The sequence below is a fragment of the Danio aesculapii genome, chromosome 3 (assembly GCF_903798145.1).
Source record: "Danio aesculapii chromosome 3, fDanAes4.1, whole genome shotgun sequence".
Lineage (NCBI taxonomy): Eukaryota > Metazoa > Chordata > Actinopteri > Cypriniformes > Danionidae > Danio > Danio aesculapii.
In genome coordinates, this window is record NC_079437.1 from 31403691 (window position 1) to 31422086 (window position 18396).

Genomic DNA, 18396 nt, shown 5'->3' on the forward strand with positions numbered 1-18396 from the left:
AGTGACCGAAAGACCTGTAATGGGTGTGACAGACATAGGAGAAAACCAAAACACGCAGTGCTGTTGGTCCTCCAGGAACGTGGTTGAGAAAACCTGCTGTAAATGTAAGGGAAATTGATTCAAATAACTTACTATCTGATGGGCACTTCAGATCTAGGGAGAAAAAAAAATCAATTGAATGAATGAAAATTTTCTGCAAAAGAGAAGGAAATGGTGCAGAATTTAGATGTCCGTACCTGATACTGACTATTGCAGCGAATGTAGATACATAGTCACGGAATGTCCTTTTATTAACATATCTTACTGAGAAAGCATCCATGCAGGTGTGTGTAGCACATAAGTTGATGTTTTTGTCTAGGTTCTATATACAGGAACAGAAAAATAATGAAGTTAGAAGTGATTACATTTTATATTTTAAATGGAATGATAAAATATGATAGAAAACACAGTATACACACCTTTAGCATGATTTGAAATGTTAACAATACTCTGAATTTTGTTGTGCTGTTATTTTTGGTCACGTATGAACATAGAGTGTTTATGACTGTTAGAAGCTTGGATTCCTAAGAAAACATTCACACAGAACACACTTGTTAAACATGGAGCCATCACAACCATATCAAAACCATTGTTATTTAACAGATTACCAGCTAAATGTACATATATCAAACCTAATTACTTACAAAAGCTTCAAATTGATTAATATTGAAATTAAATCATTATTATTTGACTGCTAAATGAGTGCTTAGTTTTGATACAATACTAAAATATATATTTTTCAGTACAATAGATGTGGGACATCAATACTTATTATTATAAAGCAATTTTATAAAGTGGACATAAACAATTTCATTTCTTGCTCAGTAGCACATTATATTCTTCATCCCAGTTTGCACTGTTAATGCATACAATTGCACTCAATCTGCTTCTGCCATTATACTGTTGTTTGCACATAAGCCAATTGCACTCGGCACTTTTTGCATAATAAGCACAATTTTAAACAACTACTATACATCTGATTACATTACTCCACAATCAGTATTATATATTATTTACATTCATAGATATTTATATATATACACATTTCATAGTTAAACTTCTGTAATTTCTGTGTATATATGTGTATATATATGTGTATGTCGTGTATGATGTGTTTATTATGTGTATGACTTCACTGTGGACGGCAAAGTAAGAATTTCATTGTACAGGGAAATTTGTTTCCTTACTGTGCACATGACAATAAACAAATTGAATTGAATACATGACTATTTCTAAAGCTACAAATTAGGGCTGCACGATTAATCGTATTATTGTCACGATAACGATATTTGTGGCCCACGATCAATAATTAAATGTCGTAGCGATTTGACACTATAAAGATCAAGCCGTTATTTTAATGGGTGGAGTTTAGATTGTACCGCATCTCAAACATGAGGTGACTGTGTCTAGATTGCAAGTGTTTTTTTTTTTTTCTGCGGAATGCAATGTTGATCTGGTAGCCTTTGCTCAGCCTTTGCTCTGATCAGTCCAAACTTCCCAAGGTAACACAAAAAAACCTCATTAACCACCTTAAAAGCCATCACAATGTCGCTGTCATTCGTGGGTTAATGAGCTCTGGAGAGATAACTTTATTTCCGATTAGACCATGCACTTTATTTAGTTTTACAGTATTAATAGGTATAAATATGCTTTTTTTAAACAACATTCGTTCAACAAATATTTTAGCACATCGAAAGTCATTAAATTATCTGTCTTTTGATTAAAAACTTTATGCAAAGGATCAGGAATTGATCGCGTGCAAAAAAAAAAAGCAATCATCCAAAACATGCATCTCTCATGCCACGTTTTCGAGGATAAATTCGCGTCTGAGTGCTGATTTGAATTAAATAAAATTATTAAAAAGCACATTTAAGACAATACACAAACTAAAACATTCACAAAGGTGTATCTTACGGTAAAACACCAATTGACGGGCGCTGCTTTTGGTTTTAAAAGAATCAAGCAGATTTTAAAAAAAATCTAATTTGCAGAAGATAAATGACAGGAATTTTGCAAAAGAAAAAGATTAAACATATCGGGACTGTTAAAAGAACATTCTACTTTAATATTTTCTTTCGAAGTCAATACAAAAGCTAAGATTATGAATGTCGGAGAGTAAAGCCGTCTCTCCTGCGTGCTTTAGCAGTGCGTCCCGCTGTTTATGGATGAGAATGTGAGAGAAGGTGGAGAGAATGCGTTGTTTCACCTCAAGGTACTTAAATAAAAACTAACACTGAACTGCTCATCACGCTCAAAAAGATAAACTAAAATGCACAACTCTTGTACCTTTTAATTTGATGTTTGTGAAATATGTGAGCCAACCGCAGATGCTTTGTCAAGTTGGTCGCAACTCTCTGCTTTATGACTTATTGGTTTATTACAATAATTACAATTATTACACTTAGCTTTGCTGTCGTTATTCATCACATGTAGCCACTATTATGAGCACATCTTGCGGTCCATAACAAGTATCGAATTCTTATCTAATCCCCACCCAGTTTTATTATTATTATTATTATTATTATTATTATTATTATTATTATTATTATTATTATTATTATTATTATTATTATTATTATTATTATTATAAGTTCTGTTTTTTATATTTGTGGCTGTGAAGTGTCATGATCACCAGCGATCTACTACCACTAGAGTTTGCTGGTAAACATTTACACACATAGGACTACAAATCTGCTTGTAAATGGACTACATATTCAGCCATGACACACACACACACCTGCTCCAAGTCTCTACTGATTACACTCGCACCACTTGAGGATTGTCAAAGACTGATTACAAACACTATTTAAGCAGCACACACACTCACTTCCATTGCCGAGGCTTGTTATCTGTAAAGTGACATTTCAATGCGGTTTCCTAGTCTTGTTTCTTTGGGTTTTGGCCTAGTTTGTCTTTTTTTGTCCCTGTCTGCCGCCTGCCTTTCAACCTCTCGCCTGATACCTTTGACTACGATTCTGGATTGCTTTTATACATCTGTTTGCACCTGTGTTGACCACTGCTTGCCTGACTACCAAATAAACCTGCGCGTGGATCTGAACCCAGTTGTCTCTGTCACTCCCTGTGTTACTCTATATATATATATATATATATATATATATATATATATATATATATATATATATATATATATATAGTGTATGTAGTACACACAAAGAATAATTGTCATTATTAATCGTGATGAACATTTTGAGCAAAATAATTGTGATTATAATTTTTTTTTTTTCCTGTTATCGTGGAGCCCTACTACAAATAAGGAAACAGAAAAGTCATCTTAAATTGTACTTACCTTTGTCTCAGAAGGGAATACCTTAATCTCAAACACATGGTCTTCCATCAACTCGTTAATCTATATTAATTTAAAGAAGGCATTTAAGAAATCACTTAAATGTAAAAACAGATAGCAAGTCATAAACAAAATACATCAGTAGGGTGATCATGATGTCACTTAATACCATGGAGGTTTATTTTTACACAAATAGTCATCTTACTTGCTTATCATCAGATTACTTCTTTCAAGTGACTATAAAGTAATGCACTAGTAACGGTAAGAGTAAAGCTGCGGTCACACTTGACTTTTCCTCCCATAGACTTCCATTCATACGCACACGAATACGTAAGACCGGAAACGCAGGGTCATGCGTTAAGTTTCGCAGGTTGCTGCGGTGAAAAGTTCAAGCTTGGTGAACTCTGACCTGCGAAATCGCATCACTTGGCTACATGAGACCAATCGAGTATCAAAACAGGACCTCTCTGAACAGAAATTTAAAGCATGGAGCAATTGTTCGCTTTTTTAAATGTCTAATTAGCTTGTTTAATCCCGCCCCTTTTCACAGCGCCGCACGACAGAATTTCGCACACACAAAGCCCAGTGTGACCGTAGCTTTTGCGGCTGTTGGCTGTCTGTGTTTGTGCTTGCGTGTGTGTCATGACGTCACTCACTGTTTGTTTCCTAGAGTCCGCATTTTGCACACATGTGGCGAGTTGCGCTTGTTGCAAATTGGCTATAAATATGGACCAATATTGAGCAGAGAGAGAGGAGACTTCACTGCGAGCCATCAAGCTTCTTTTATTTTCTTTAATTTACTGTTTTGTTTCCCTTAAGTCTTACTTTGATCTGCTTTGTTAATTGTTGGGCTGTTAGTCTTAGGTTAGTGTTGTATATTTGTTGGAGAACGTGAGTTTTGATTCTTTATTTATTCTTACTTAGTTGTGACACATGATTTGTTTGGTTGTAATAAATGTATTAATTTAGACAACTTAGTTCATGTGTACTCTTTATGTTGCGTTCCCTTCATGGATTAATTCTGTTGTGTTGATTGAAAAAAAAAGGGGTTGTAACAGTAAGGGTAATTAGTAAGAGTAAGGGCAATTAACTGCTAAAAAATAATAATAAAATGACAAAGATTAGACTTACCAGGTGTTCCTCAATATCGTGTTCCATACATTCAGATTGGATATGATGAATAAATGTGATGAATGATATTACCTGTGATGGAAAGGGCTAAAATCAAGTCTCATTTGTGGATAATTCATCAAAAATAATTATTTTATTAACATTATGACTAGTTCAGCTCTTCTTGTAATACAATAACCAAAGTCACACTACAATTCACCCAAATGCTTCCATTGTGTTCCCAGGACCTGTACTAACATGTTATTGCTTAAAATTTACTCACAATGATCAGTGTCCAAACTTTCCCAATCATTACGGAGTCTTCTTAACCATTAGAGTTCAGCTCCATAAGTCACAATGTTGTTGTTTTGCTGGATGCAACAGAAGTGAGAACGAGAGAGAGAAAGTATTTAGAAAATGGCAATATCAGTGATGTGCAGTTAAAAACAACTAAGCATTGGGCAATAAATCAATTTAATTTCCTCACACTCAAGTGGTTCCAAACCTTTATAATTTCCTCTGTTGAACACAAAGCAATATATTCTAAAGAATGTTGTAAAAAAAGCAGCCTCAATACTATTGAATTCAATGGCTGTTTTTTTCCAACATTTACAGTATATTATATATATATATATATATATATATATATATATATATATATATATATATATATATATATATATATATATATATATATATAGTTTTTTTTAATTTGTAATGTTCTCTGCGGTCCACTTACAATATTAGCAATGCATTTGTATAAATCGAAGTAATAGGCTATTATCTTGTCCTGGATCTCCAATATATTATCTGTATGTGTTTATCTACAGTACTTATTTGATTATGTGTTTATTTTTAGCACTGCACTGATATTTAACATTTTTCTTAAATGTTTGTAAATGTCTATGGCACAATTTGTATGAGCTATAATTGAAACCTTTTTTAAAAAAACTGTACAAAGCTCAAAACTGATTTGATGCTTAACTGTTACAAAACTCAACACATTAAAAGGTTTAGAATACAGCTTGATAACAGATTTCATTAATAGAATGGTAAAAGCAGGCAGGGTCAAAACCAGAAACATAAGAGGTAATCCACAAAACAAGCAAAGAGGTTGGTCCAGGTAGAAAACAATCATAAACTATAAAGACAGTCCAAGGTCACAATAACAGCCAGGGCATAACATACACAAGAAACTATACCAAACTCAGAGAGTTTGTGAGAGCGCTGCTTATATGCGAGTACTGATGTGGTGCAGTTGTGTGACAATTAGAGTCAAAAATGTTTGACAGCTGTGAGCTTCATCTTTGCAGGGGTTTATATGACGTGTAGTCTGGGTAGCTGGTGAAGTGAGCAGACAGCTGCAGTGCTCTCTAGTGGGTCTTGTGGGCACTAAAACTGATAATCGTAACATTGACAGTCTGTTTTCCTTAAACACAAATAGGGAGAAAAAAAGAAGTGTCTTCTGCATAGCTGACTAGAACATTAAATGAAAAGTACAAGCAAATGCCACACAATGTGGCATTGTATCTTTGAATTTTATTTTTGAGTTGTGTTGTGGTGAATGTAGCAACAAGTACAATTAGTAGCTCACTGAGTGCAACCATTTGCCGTCATTGACAGAATGCACTGCACACCTAAAATAATATCACACCCATAGTCAGAAATAAATGTGGGTTCTATTGTCAAAATCTTTTGTGAGTTTGTATTTCAGTAGATACATTATTACTTTAAGCCACACAAGTCAGATTTACTATAAGTGTTTTGCGTCTCCAGAATGTGTCTGTAAAGTTTCAGCTCAAAACACATATCAGATTTTTCATTATACCTTTTGCAAGATTCCCTTTTACACATTTTTTCACTAGGGGGCTGTTTTGTCGTACTGCACCTTTAAGGCTAGTCCTCCCCGCCCACCATTTCTAAGTGCCTTTCTGTGTGCCTTATTCTCCTCCCTCTGCTGCTTCAGACAACAGAAAGACTTAAAGGAAGCTGATCTCTTGTAGCGTTTGTGAGAAATACTACAGTAAGAACTTTACCAATGAGTATTTGTTGTGCAGCTGCATCGATGAGTCACACAAAGTTCACGCGCGCGCACACACACACAGATACACACGCACACACACACACCGCAGCAGACACACACACACAGACAGAGCGCGTTTAGCTTTGCACTCTTTTTGCACGCAAATTTGACAGGATACAGGTTAAGATCCACAGCTGTATGGATATCTGTTATATTAATGTAAAAAATAAACCTGATTTAACGTCCACAAACTAGGATTGAAGCATCTTCCTTTATAATTGTTCTGACACGCGGCTGTGCTGATGAAGTAAAGCTGAAGTAAATCGCTGTAATTCATTACACACATGCTTTGTTTTAAAACATTTTAAACTTGTGAAACTCACTCTTGATCACATTTGATGATGATTGATGATCCTAGCGAACTGAACACACCTTTTATTCCTGGTTGCTTTGCGCACGTCTGGTCTTGTTGATATGATTATACACGTGACTACCGGGACATGTTAATACAAGTAGCTGTCAATCAATTCAGTGGGCGGGGGGACCGCACTCCTACGTCAAGTTGCGGTCGATCTGAAAAACCGCTCCAATTGGTCCACCGTTTTCAAAAAAGGACTGGGTGTTTATTTCACCCCAATATGATAGTTTATACACTATACCTGCACATATGTCTGTCCAAACAGCTTGAAAAGTAGATTTTTCACCATAGGTGCCCTTTAATTCTGGGGTTCCATTTAAGGACAATTTAAAGTTAACAATCTGTAAAAAGTTGTATGACTTTTTTGTGTGTTCCTATTCAGATGCTGCATTTTGGACAAACTGTGCTCCATCTTTGCTTGGTTGTAATACCATATTGATTAACGAAAGTTAAGTCTAGTATGTTTTTATTCAGGCGACGCAGTGGCGCAGTAGGTACTGCTGTTGCATCACAGCAAGGTCGCTGGTTCGAGCCTTGACTGGGTCAGTTGGCGTTTCTGTGTGGAGTTTGTATGCTCTCCCCGTGCTGGCGTGGGTTTCCTCCGGGTGCTCCGGTTTCCCCCACAAGTCCAAAGACATGCGGTATAGGTAAATTGGGAAAGCTAAATTGTCCGTAGTGTGTGTGTGAATGTTTCCCATCAACTGAAAGGGCATTCGCTGTGTAAAACATGTGCTGGATAATATATATATATATATATATATATATATATATATATATATATATATATATATATATATATATATATATATATATATATTAGATTAGATTAGATTTAACTTTATTGTCATTACACATGTACAAGTACAAGGCAACGAAATGCAGTTTAGGTCTAACCAGCAGTGCAATAGCAGCAAGTGCAGGATACAGGTATAAGTTATAAAGTGCAGTTATAGAAAAACTATGGTGATATTTACAGATGGATGTACTATGAACATTATATACAGGTTGTACTAGCTATGAACAGATTTACAATAAATAAATATATGTACAGGATACTATTAATAGCAGAAGTGTGCAGATAGATAAACATAATTAGAAATGTCCATGTGCAGTGGGTATGTACAGTTCAAATAAGTGAATCAGTGCAATGTATATGTGCAAACTTTAAATGTGCAAATGTTAAATAGTGCAGTGATTGTGAGGAGTATAAGTTAGTGGAGTGTGGGGGGTGTATTGGGGGGGGGGGGGGGGGCAAAAGAGTCAGTGAGGGGCAGAGTTCAAAAGGAAGACAGCTCTGGGGAAAAAGCTGTTCCTCAGTCTGCTGGTTTTTGTTCGGGGGAGCCTGAAGCACCTGCCGGAAGGCAGGAGAGAAAACAGTCTGTGAGCAGGGTGAGAGGTGTCCTTACGAATACTGCGTGCTCGGCGCAGACAGTGTTTCTTCTGGATGTCCTCTATGGCATCACAGTCCCTGTGATGCGTTGGGCAGTTTTCACCACCCGCTGCAGTGCCTTACGCTCAGCAACAGAGCAGCTTCCATACCAGACTGTGACGGAGTTGGTCAGGATGCTTTCTATTGTGCATCGGTTCACCAAGACGGCTGATGAAAGCTGGTTTTTCTTTAGTTGCCTCAAGAAGAATAGGCGCTGGTGAGCCTTCTTGACCAGGCTGGAGGTGTTGGTGGTCCAGGAAAGGTCCTTAGAGATGTGGGTCCCCAGGAACTTGAAGGATAAGACAGGCTCAACGGCCATCCCATTAATGTGGGATGGGATCATGTGAGCCTGTTCGTCCTTCCTGAAGTCCACAATGAGCTCCTTGGTCTTGCTGGTGTTAAGGAGCAGATTATTGTCGGTGCACCAAGTGGCCAGATGCTGTATCTCCTCCCTGTAGGCAGTCTCATCATTATTGCTGATTGCTGATTTTTAAAGCATGTTGGCACAGTTGCTAGGTTAAGCGACAGGTTGAAAATGTCTGTGAATACCCCAGCGAGCTGTTCTGCACATGCTTTGAGGACGCACCCAGGAATACCGTCTGGTCCAGCAGCCTTACGCACATTGATCTGACTCAGTGAGGTGTAGACTTCTGAGGAGGTGAGTGTGATAGGTGAGGTGGTCGGTTGAGTAGTGTTCCTGGTGTAGGGTTCTGTATTGTCTCTTTCAAGCGGGCATAAAAGTCATTTAGCTCATTCAGGAAGGAGACATTTGTGGCTGTGGGGGTGGACTGGCTGGGTTTGTAGGGTTTGCACAATCCAAAATCCAAGATGTCCTGTCGGGTGTACGATGTAAAGGCACTGCTGTTCTGCACGAACAGACCCGAAATGAGCAGGAATAATACTGCAAAATTGCAGAAACTGGAGAGACACTGAGCCTCGCAAACCGAACGCGCCGCCATCTTGTCTCGATCTATATATATATATATATATATATATATATATATATATATATATATATATATATATATATATATATATATATATATATATATATACATTACTAGTCTGTATTTTCTGTGCAGCACAAATTCCTAAACATTAGACTAACAACAACAGGTACGGCATATACAGTCTGACACAAAATATCCTTATTCTAATCTGAGCTACTTGACTGAATCAACCAACTCGCATCTCATTTTTTATTTGCAAACTATATGGATTATAAGGTCATCAGACATATTTGTAGGAAGTGAATCCCTCCATGCAGAGTGATAATTACTATGATTATGGTACTAATTGTTGCTCTTTGCACCCACGTGTCGGAAGTTCAGGTTTTCTGTTGTGGAATTAGAAATAACTACAATCTGCAGGTGTGGAGACATGTCCTCTTTCACAGGCACAGGACATGCACTTTCGGTTAAGTTCGCTGCCAAACATTTGATGTGAGACAACACAGTTGGGTTTCATCAGCGCTAGTTGTTTGGCATCGGCTTGGTGTGTCCCGGCCTTTAGAGTTTGCCCTACATGTTCAGTCCTAGCCCACAGAAAACCCTCACTAGGTCCACACAGTGCCTGAACTATAATCTACAACAATAAATCTGTTTCAGTAAAAATTATTTTTCAGCGCAGTTATCATTAGGCGTGGGGGAAAATATTGCATTGCGATTCCTTCTCTAACTTCTCTAGCTATAGGCACACATATGCATTCATTTACAAAGATGGTTAAAATCCAGGTGTGCAGCTTCGTGAAGCATAATGATCTGTTGTGCAGCCAAGGCTTCAGGATGCTGTTCATCATAGACACTGTATTTCTGCGATACAGTGTCGCACTGTGCTATTAATCCAGTTTGCCAGTGGTTTTAGAATCACTTAAGGATTCAAACAGAATACTATGTCACCGTTCTGCAGGTTGTGATCTAGGCCTACTGTACAGTTGTGCAAACTAGTCTGCTTTAAAGCTTGCTTTATGCTTTAATCTTCCAGCAGGCACATGACGTCACATGACGTCAGACTGACATTGTACGCAACGTCATGAACATTGCATTTTTGAGAGGAAATTGAAATCTGGTTGACATCAGAACCCAACGTCAGACCGACATCAGTGTCCAACATCGAACAGACATTGATTTTGGTCACTTTCCAATGCAACCTAAAAACAACCAAATATCTACGACTAATGATGTTACAGCTTGATGTTGTGTGGACGTTGCCAGCTATGACTTCTATCACACGTTTTTTGGTTGAATAAATATCATCTTTGACGTCATTATGATGTTGGTTTAAGATGTTGACAGGCCAGCACAAAGCGTACACAGACTCGTAAACTTCCAGTGTTGTAACAGAGCGTCCCAAGTAGGCATGGGACGATAATCGTTTCAAGGTATAACCGCGGTTTGGAAAATTTGAGGTTTTTAAACAAAATTTAAAAAAATTTATGCTATACCGTTCCTATGGTATATGTCAGATTTTAATTAAAATTATTTATTTTTTTTATTTTTTTAGGACAACAATATGTCCAGCAGAAAAGATATCAAAAAATGCCGTTTTAAAATGGTAAAGAAATCTGTGTTTCTGAAACAGAAGTCAATGATTCATTTGAATTATTCAGCCTGATGTTACTTACAAAATATTTTAAATGTTTCTCAAAATAAAATATTTTGTGTTCAAAGGGGGAAAAAAGTTTTAGTTTTTTACCTGGACATTTAAGAAGAGCATATATTAGAGCAGTAATCACAATAACGAAAAACCATGAAACCGTGATATTTTAAGCCAAGGTTATCATTCCATCAGAATCTTATAGCGGCCCATGCCTAGTACCAAGGCATAAGGGCATCCGTGGTGACCAGGCGGCCCCAAGAGTGCATGCTTTTTGTTTTTGATAATGGATATATTATGTCAATCGATAATAGTGAATATAATGCGAAATGCATTATTCAATGAAAAAAAAGCAATATTTTGTTAATGGGCTGCTGCAGGATGCATGCACAGCTAGGCTATGTAACTGATGCTGACTGAGGAAGCAGTGGACAGCAGAGCAGCAAAACACTCAATCTCAACAAAGATATATTCTCAAAACAGAGAAAACAAGCAAGATTTAGTTACTGCCCTCCTTAGTTACTGTTGCTATAAACGCCTGTCAGCATTCGTGCCTGGCACATCTATTACAGTGTGTATGCGCCGGTGTCAGACATTCCCAGGCATATAATTGGTCATTTTTGTCGAACAGGTGAGATATCCGATAAAGCCAGACAAAAAAGGACTGCATATACATTACAGGGGTATATTCACGACATAATAGCAACCGATTATAAAATAATTTAATCAGAATCGAAGCTAGCCTAGCCGCCTCATACGCTGACCATTTAAACAGCTTAGTCACGCACAGCAAGAGAGGTGAAATTTAAAAACAACCTATTAATAACTAGTTAAACCATGATTTCTCTATTTTAGCTAAAAAGCCTGATAGACTATTGTTATGCAATAAAATATAGCATCACTAACAGACGAGGAAACACGCATGGACAGTGCTTCTACATAATTCACAGAAAGAGCAGGCAGAAAGGGGAAACTGATGGATTTGTGCTACATATTAGCATCATTGACTCATAACAATGTACAGTAGCTAAAACTGTCAGTGTGTTTGTGTGCTCTTTATCCAGTTTCTATTCTAATTTGCAGTTAAGTGGAAGAAATAAATACATTGAAATGCAAATCAAAGTATAAATAGCAGAAGTGAACAAATAGATTTTCCCTACCAGCAAATATTAGTATATATAAGTATATTGATCGCAAGTGCTCAGTTTGTGATCACATCTCGGTTTTGTTCTGTTAATATGTAATTTCAAATATTCGTAGCTTCGGTTCTATCACTGAATGTGAATATCGAAAACAAAACCAACTTAACGCCGCTCCTTTAGCACCCCTCACAGAGCTTGATCCACGCTGGAGAGCTGGCATTTCTCCTCTTGGGTTTTAGGTTTAGAAAAGGGAAAAAATTCCACCACCCTGTCCAAACTTTAAGGATACCGTTTGTCAGATTTGCACAATCCATATCCACAACGCTTTAGCCTGTTTCCCTCACTCGAAAGCTTGACAGAGCCAGTGCGCGTAGCTACGGTTGCTAAGCCACGATTGGTGGGTGGCGGTTTTAGGGTGTGGCTTAGCAAAGGGTCAATTTGGTGCTGAAAATAAATGACTGTACATGGCCGCATACTACGAGTAATGTTGACAGTAAGTAAATACATTGTAAAAAAAAGTTTGCTTGTTTCTAGTCCAAATATCGGAAAGTTCTTAAATCAATAAGAATTTTCTAGACAGATTTTTTTCTGAAAGCAAAACAATATTTTTGTAGCCATATAAAAAGTTGGATTAGCTAGGCTATATCTAGGCAGTTGTTGAAAATATTTTATGAAGTAAGCAACACAGCTACAGCACATAACATCAATAATATGTGTTTTATATTTATAGTGTGTGAATAATCAAGGATTGACGATAATTTGTCATGTTGTTTGCCCCAGATAAATCCTGTTTAGGGCCCCTGAAGCCTTGGGCTGGCCCTGCTGTGAGACAACAGTTATAATCATTATTTACTGTCATCAAACCAAAACTATTATGTGTTGAGAAAAATATTCTCTCAGTTCAACAGCACATAGGAAATGTTTGAAAAGGAATTATAATTTCAAAAGAGAGCAAAAAGTTTTAACTTCAACTGTACATTTTTTCCTTAATATTTCCTCATTGTTATATAAAAACATGAAAAATGTCGATGCTCTTTTTTATGGAATGTTTACTCTTCAAAACTGCTTTTAGTAATCTGGCTTTTTTACATTCAGAGCTTGTTCATCCTGAGTAATTCATCCATTCATTTTCCTTCGACTCAGTCCCTTATTTATCACAGCCACAGCCGAATGAACCACCAACTACTCTCCCATATGATTTATGCAGTGCATACCCTTCCACCCTTCTACCCTATCCTAACTTTATCAACAACAGAAACATTGACATGTTCCTAACAGGCAGAGAGTCAAGGCAGACGGCACACGATCTGAAATACAAATCCCAGATAAGGTCAAAAGGCAAGCACCAAACAAACTGAAGTAAAACAACAACAATCAAAGCTAGGCAGGCCAACATTAGAGAAAACCACACAAACGTGTTGCATGTGAAAGACCTTCATTTAGCAAAATGTTTCATGTTAAGTGCTTAAAGGCAGGGGATGTGAATTGTGACTGTTTTTCACATCAAAAAAGCACTGACTAAGTGGTCTAAATGTATTTATATGCTTTTTTATCATCTGTGGATCAAAAAAAGATTCAAGTTTCATTCAAAATGTTTGTGTTCAGTCTGAACATTACGACAAATCTGCCTGTCAAAATATTTGCATATCTCTGTGCACTATGTTTGTGCAGACAGGATACCTTATTATTATGTTGCCATTATTCAGCAGAATGAGCAAACATGGAAGGCGGACAACAATCTCCAAGTATACAGTACCTTTTAAAAGTGGCACAGGCGAGTATGTGAGAAAAATAAAATGTGGTAATCTGACATCTCATGTTGACGTCTGAGGCTCAGGTCTGCCCGTGTGTGTTCATGTGATATGGAGGAGGGGTGGCAGAGAGGGCATCATTTCTGACTTTCAGTGCTTATCTGCGAAAGTGTCTACTCTATTATTAAAGAGCATAGATATAAGAGACCAGGTGTGACAGTAATCAGTCCATGTGAAGGATGATGGAAAGCGTAGTCCAAAAGTTATATTTGGGTGAATAATAACCCGCCCCCTCAAATTACCATTATGTTAAAGAGGATTTTAATGATAAAATGTGCTATTTATTTTTGTACATAAATTCTAAATAACCCACTTATTTGTCTTATACAGTTAATAGCTAATAATAAACTGTCTAATGTGTAACATTAGGTCAAAGTACTTTTTATATTAAAATTGTTCAGAAATCTGTCATTTGCAATTTATATTAATTTACAGTTTGGTTGTTTTATGGCATTTAAAAGTTAAAAAACATGCCATCTCAGCATTATTTATTTATTTTTTGATTGTGTAATAGACATCTAACAGATGTCTTAACAGAGTTGACTAAACAAAGCGAAATTTGGGCTATCTGTGAATAGACTAGCCATCAATGTCACTGATTATGGATCTGTGTTTTCGTATGTTGTGTCATGCCATGTGTGTTGTCGTGTGCGAGGGTGTATGTTTGTTTACCTTCTTGTGTTGACAGCGTGCTATAGAATCAGCTGATGTCATCAGCTGACTTAATCATCCTCCAGCTGAACCTTATTTGGCTGACTATATATTCCTCCTGTGGTATGTTCTGGTTATCAGTCCGTTGTTTGTCCTTGTTTCTGTCCGTTTGATGTCTTGGTTGTGGCTCTCTTTATTTGATCACTGGTGTGTCCAGAACATCCAGTGGTATTCTTGTTATATTCTGTCATTAGTTTATTAAATACTTGCATTTGGATCCTCTCTGTCTAAGTGGCGTGACAGAACGGACTGATCTAACATGGATCCAGCGAGTATCTCCAGCCCGACTGAATTTGTTTCACATGCTACCACACGCATGAAACCGACACGATGATCAGATGATCACCATAAACATCAGTCGCACTGTCCAGGCGCTTGTCCACTCAGATCTCTGATCTCACCACACGGTTGCAAACGTGCTTCATGCTGTCGGTCTTCACTAACTAACATTAGTCCACCTGTTATGCTGGTTCCTGAGCGAACAGCCGGATTTTCCGAACCTCGCCTTCTACCTCCAGCGTTCTAACTCCGGGGAGCCCGAGTTGTGTCGCGCCTTTTTTTTAATTTATTTTATTTATTATTTATTTATTTATTTATTAGAATATACAAAAGGTACACAATTTGAGGAATGCAAATACAAAGAAAAAGAAACTATAACAAAAATACAAAAAACAACAACAATACAATCAGTACCGGCAGGTGCGTGTGTTTGTGGGTGTGTGGCATGTAAGGTAACATGGTAAACAGGTCAGAGTACATACAAAAGGAACATAACAGTCACTAATGAAGCAGTAACTTATATAAGGAGTGACAACAATGCTAGTGATATAATGATAATAATAATGACAGTAAGCAGGCAAGAAAGGACAACAGTAATAATCATTAACACAACCACTACAATATAAAAATAATAATAATAAAAATAAATCCCAAGTACGAACACCAAATACTACTACAGAGAGTTTCTAATGCTACAACTATTAACTACTGCTACTACAGCCACAACCCTACTACTCCTACAATGTATACTACTACTGAACCTATTACCACGACTACTACCACGATACTACTACTACTACTACTACTCTACTACTGATACTACTACAGGAATGACTGCTACTACAACATCGACAATCAACAACGTCTACTGCTTCTGATACTACTACACAGACAGCGACAACGACTACTACTATAACACATCCACTACTTCTGATACACTATACCAACGACATCTACTACTACAGATACTACTTCAACTACTACTTCAAAAACCCAAACTACAACTTCAACCACTAATACTACTACTACTACAACTACAGCAACCTGATATGACAATGGTAGAAATACTTGTAATAATGATAATGAGGAGAGGACAGGACAGTACTATAATAATGATAACAAAAGTAGAAGTCAATAATATTGATGATAATAGTGAGGAGGTGAGGGGGGGTTGGGATTTCAGGAAGAGAACAATAATATTAATAATGATAGTAATAATAATAAGTAGAAAAAGGAAAGAGAAGAAATAGAAGATTAGAACATTAGAAAAGGAGAAAAAAAAGAAAAGGAAGGAAAAAAAGAGTAGAAAAAAGGAAGTGGAAACATTTGCAGCAGACAAGACAATGAGAATATTGAGAGAAGGAAAAAAAACATTACTATGATAAATATAAACAGTAAAAACTCAAAGTAAAGAATAATATTGAAAAGAAGAATTTAGGTAATACTAGGATTAGTTATTAATAATAGTAATAATAATAATAAAAAGAATGAAAGATCGAGAGGAGGAATGATAAACGTGATAACTATGATATACTAACGTCGATAATATAATGATAATAATAATACTAATAATAATAAAACAACAACAGCTTTTACAATAATTTGAGGTGGTGGAAGGTATAAAATCAGCATTAAAGTGTGTACTGTTTGTCAGTTGCTTTGTGATGCATTAAAAAAGTATGACGTGTGGCATGGGTCAGTCCAGTGCAGTGCACAGGCTGCCATGCCCACGCCACACTTACCCTGTGAGTGTAGTATATGTAAGTATATGCAAGGAGTTTTTTATTTTTTTTTTTTTATTTTTTAATTTCTCTTTCTTCTTTCCAATAAATCAAATAATTATTATTATTGTTACCTTTGAAGTTTTATGTAACTTGGTTGTGGGGGAAAAAAAGAAAAAAAAGCAGAGGAAAAACTAAATAATCAAAAAAAATTTAAAAAAATGAATAAGTAAATAAACTAAATAGAAAAAAACATTTGATAGAAAACAGAAAAGGAGAATAATAGAACAAAAGGGGAAATAAAGAAGTATGTAAATAACGAATTATAATGTGGGGAAGTATTAATAAGATTAATATGACAAACTTTTTGTTTTTTCCTTTCAATTTATTTATTTTTTATTAGATTTGATATTAAAGTTTTTTTTAATATAATTATACTTTCTTTTTTTTTTCTTACCTCTACCTGACCCCCTCTGTCGCGCCTTTTTAACGAAGTGCTCGCTGTACTTTTCCCTGCAGCCTTCCTCGTTTTCCATGGAGGAAGCGAAAGTGGCGTTTATCAGACTCCCATCCCAGCAAGCAATAGCCGTAATTTCACAGGCTAGGTGAAGTATAGACCAGATCTAGTCCGGCTACGTGTAACCCAATTTTAGCCCGAACAATCTTAAATTTGGTTGCATGTTGTTGTTTTTTTTTTGTTAACTAAAGCATATATATATATATATGATACTCCATCATGTAAGAAAAGTCAATAACGTTTATGAGGTTCCTGCAAGTAATAGACTTAGTTTCAGTTTCTTGGTGAAGTATTTATCAGTCTGGTCCGGCGATGTGTAACCCATCATTAGCCCAAAAAACCTTAAGCAGTCTAGCAGGTATGAGTTGCTTAAACATTTAAGACTAAAACATTTACACTATGACCACATTTGCTGGTTTCCCTGTCCATATGCATGTTGCCCATGTGCATTCACAAGCTAGATGAAGCTTTCGAGTCACATCAAACACACAAAATGAATATGAAACAATATTTATGCATTATCCATATAACTGCGGTTGACGTAAAGAAACACTGAATATAACACATTGATACTAAAATAGTTAAAATGCGTCATATAATTAAATTTAAATGTGTAAATAAGTAATAAGCTTTAAGTGGCTAATTATTTTTTATGTTAATTGGTGTTTTTTTCCTTCTAGTTTTAATATGTAACCATCAAGCGTGATTGTGTCCTGAAGACCTATCGCATTTGATGAGTCTGTGCATCTACCTCAATGAAGACTTGTAAAAGAATATGTGGTGTCAACCCACCCTCCTTTCATAAATGTATTTGTAAAACTCACAGTCACAGGAGTGAGTTTGGAACACATCTCAGTATTTTCTCTCCTTTTTCTGCAGGACTGAAAGTGATGGCTGAATTTCAAAATGCACACACAACAGTGGAGAGCTTGATCATTTGGGCTGAGGATGCTGGTCCTGGGGACAGACCTACAGATGTTGGTGTAGAAGTTCTGCAGTACCTGCTGAGTGTCACATTTAGATTGGATGGACTTTTTGGGTTCATGTACACTTAAAGGTTTTTTTTTTAACCAGAAATGAAAACGTTTAATTATTCATGTTGTACCAAACATTGATTTGTCTTCGAAGTATAAATTAAGATACTTCAGGTGAAATCTGAGAGCTCTCATTCTCTATAGACAGCAATGGTCCCAACTTGTTTAAAGTCCAGATAAATACCTAAACATCCTCAAAACAGACCACATGCTTTCAGTTGTTTAATCAGAATATTTTAAGCTACAAGACTAATTTTGAGTGC

General features: G+C 36.4%; 1 long non-coding RNA gene across 2 annotated transcripts in view; it reads right to left on the bottom strand.

Annotated features, from left to right (window-relative positions):
- Positions 1-261: 261 nt before the first annotated feature.
- The window catches only part of LOC130221298 (uncharacterized), a 48438-nt gene continuing 30303 nt past the window's right edge, over positions 262-18396 (bottom strand). The window contains exons 1-6 of one of the 2 annotated variants that reach the window (XR_008836273.1): positions 14544-14621; positions 4737-4824; positions 4475-4546; positions 3347-3406; positions 459-563; positions 262-361 (exon numbers count right to left, since the gene is read on the bottom strand). This is a non-coding gene — a long non-coding RNA (uncharacterized LOC130221298). Of the gene's footprint in view, positions 362-458; positions 564-3346; positions 3407-4474; positions 4547-4736; positions 4825-14543; positions 14622-18396 lie in introns of those variants that run through there. The other variant, XR_008836272.1, reaches the window with a different exon arrangement.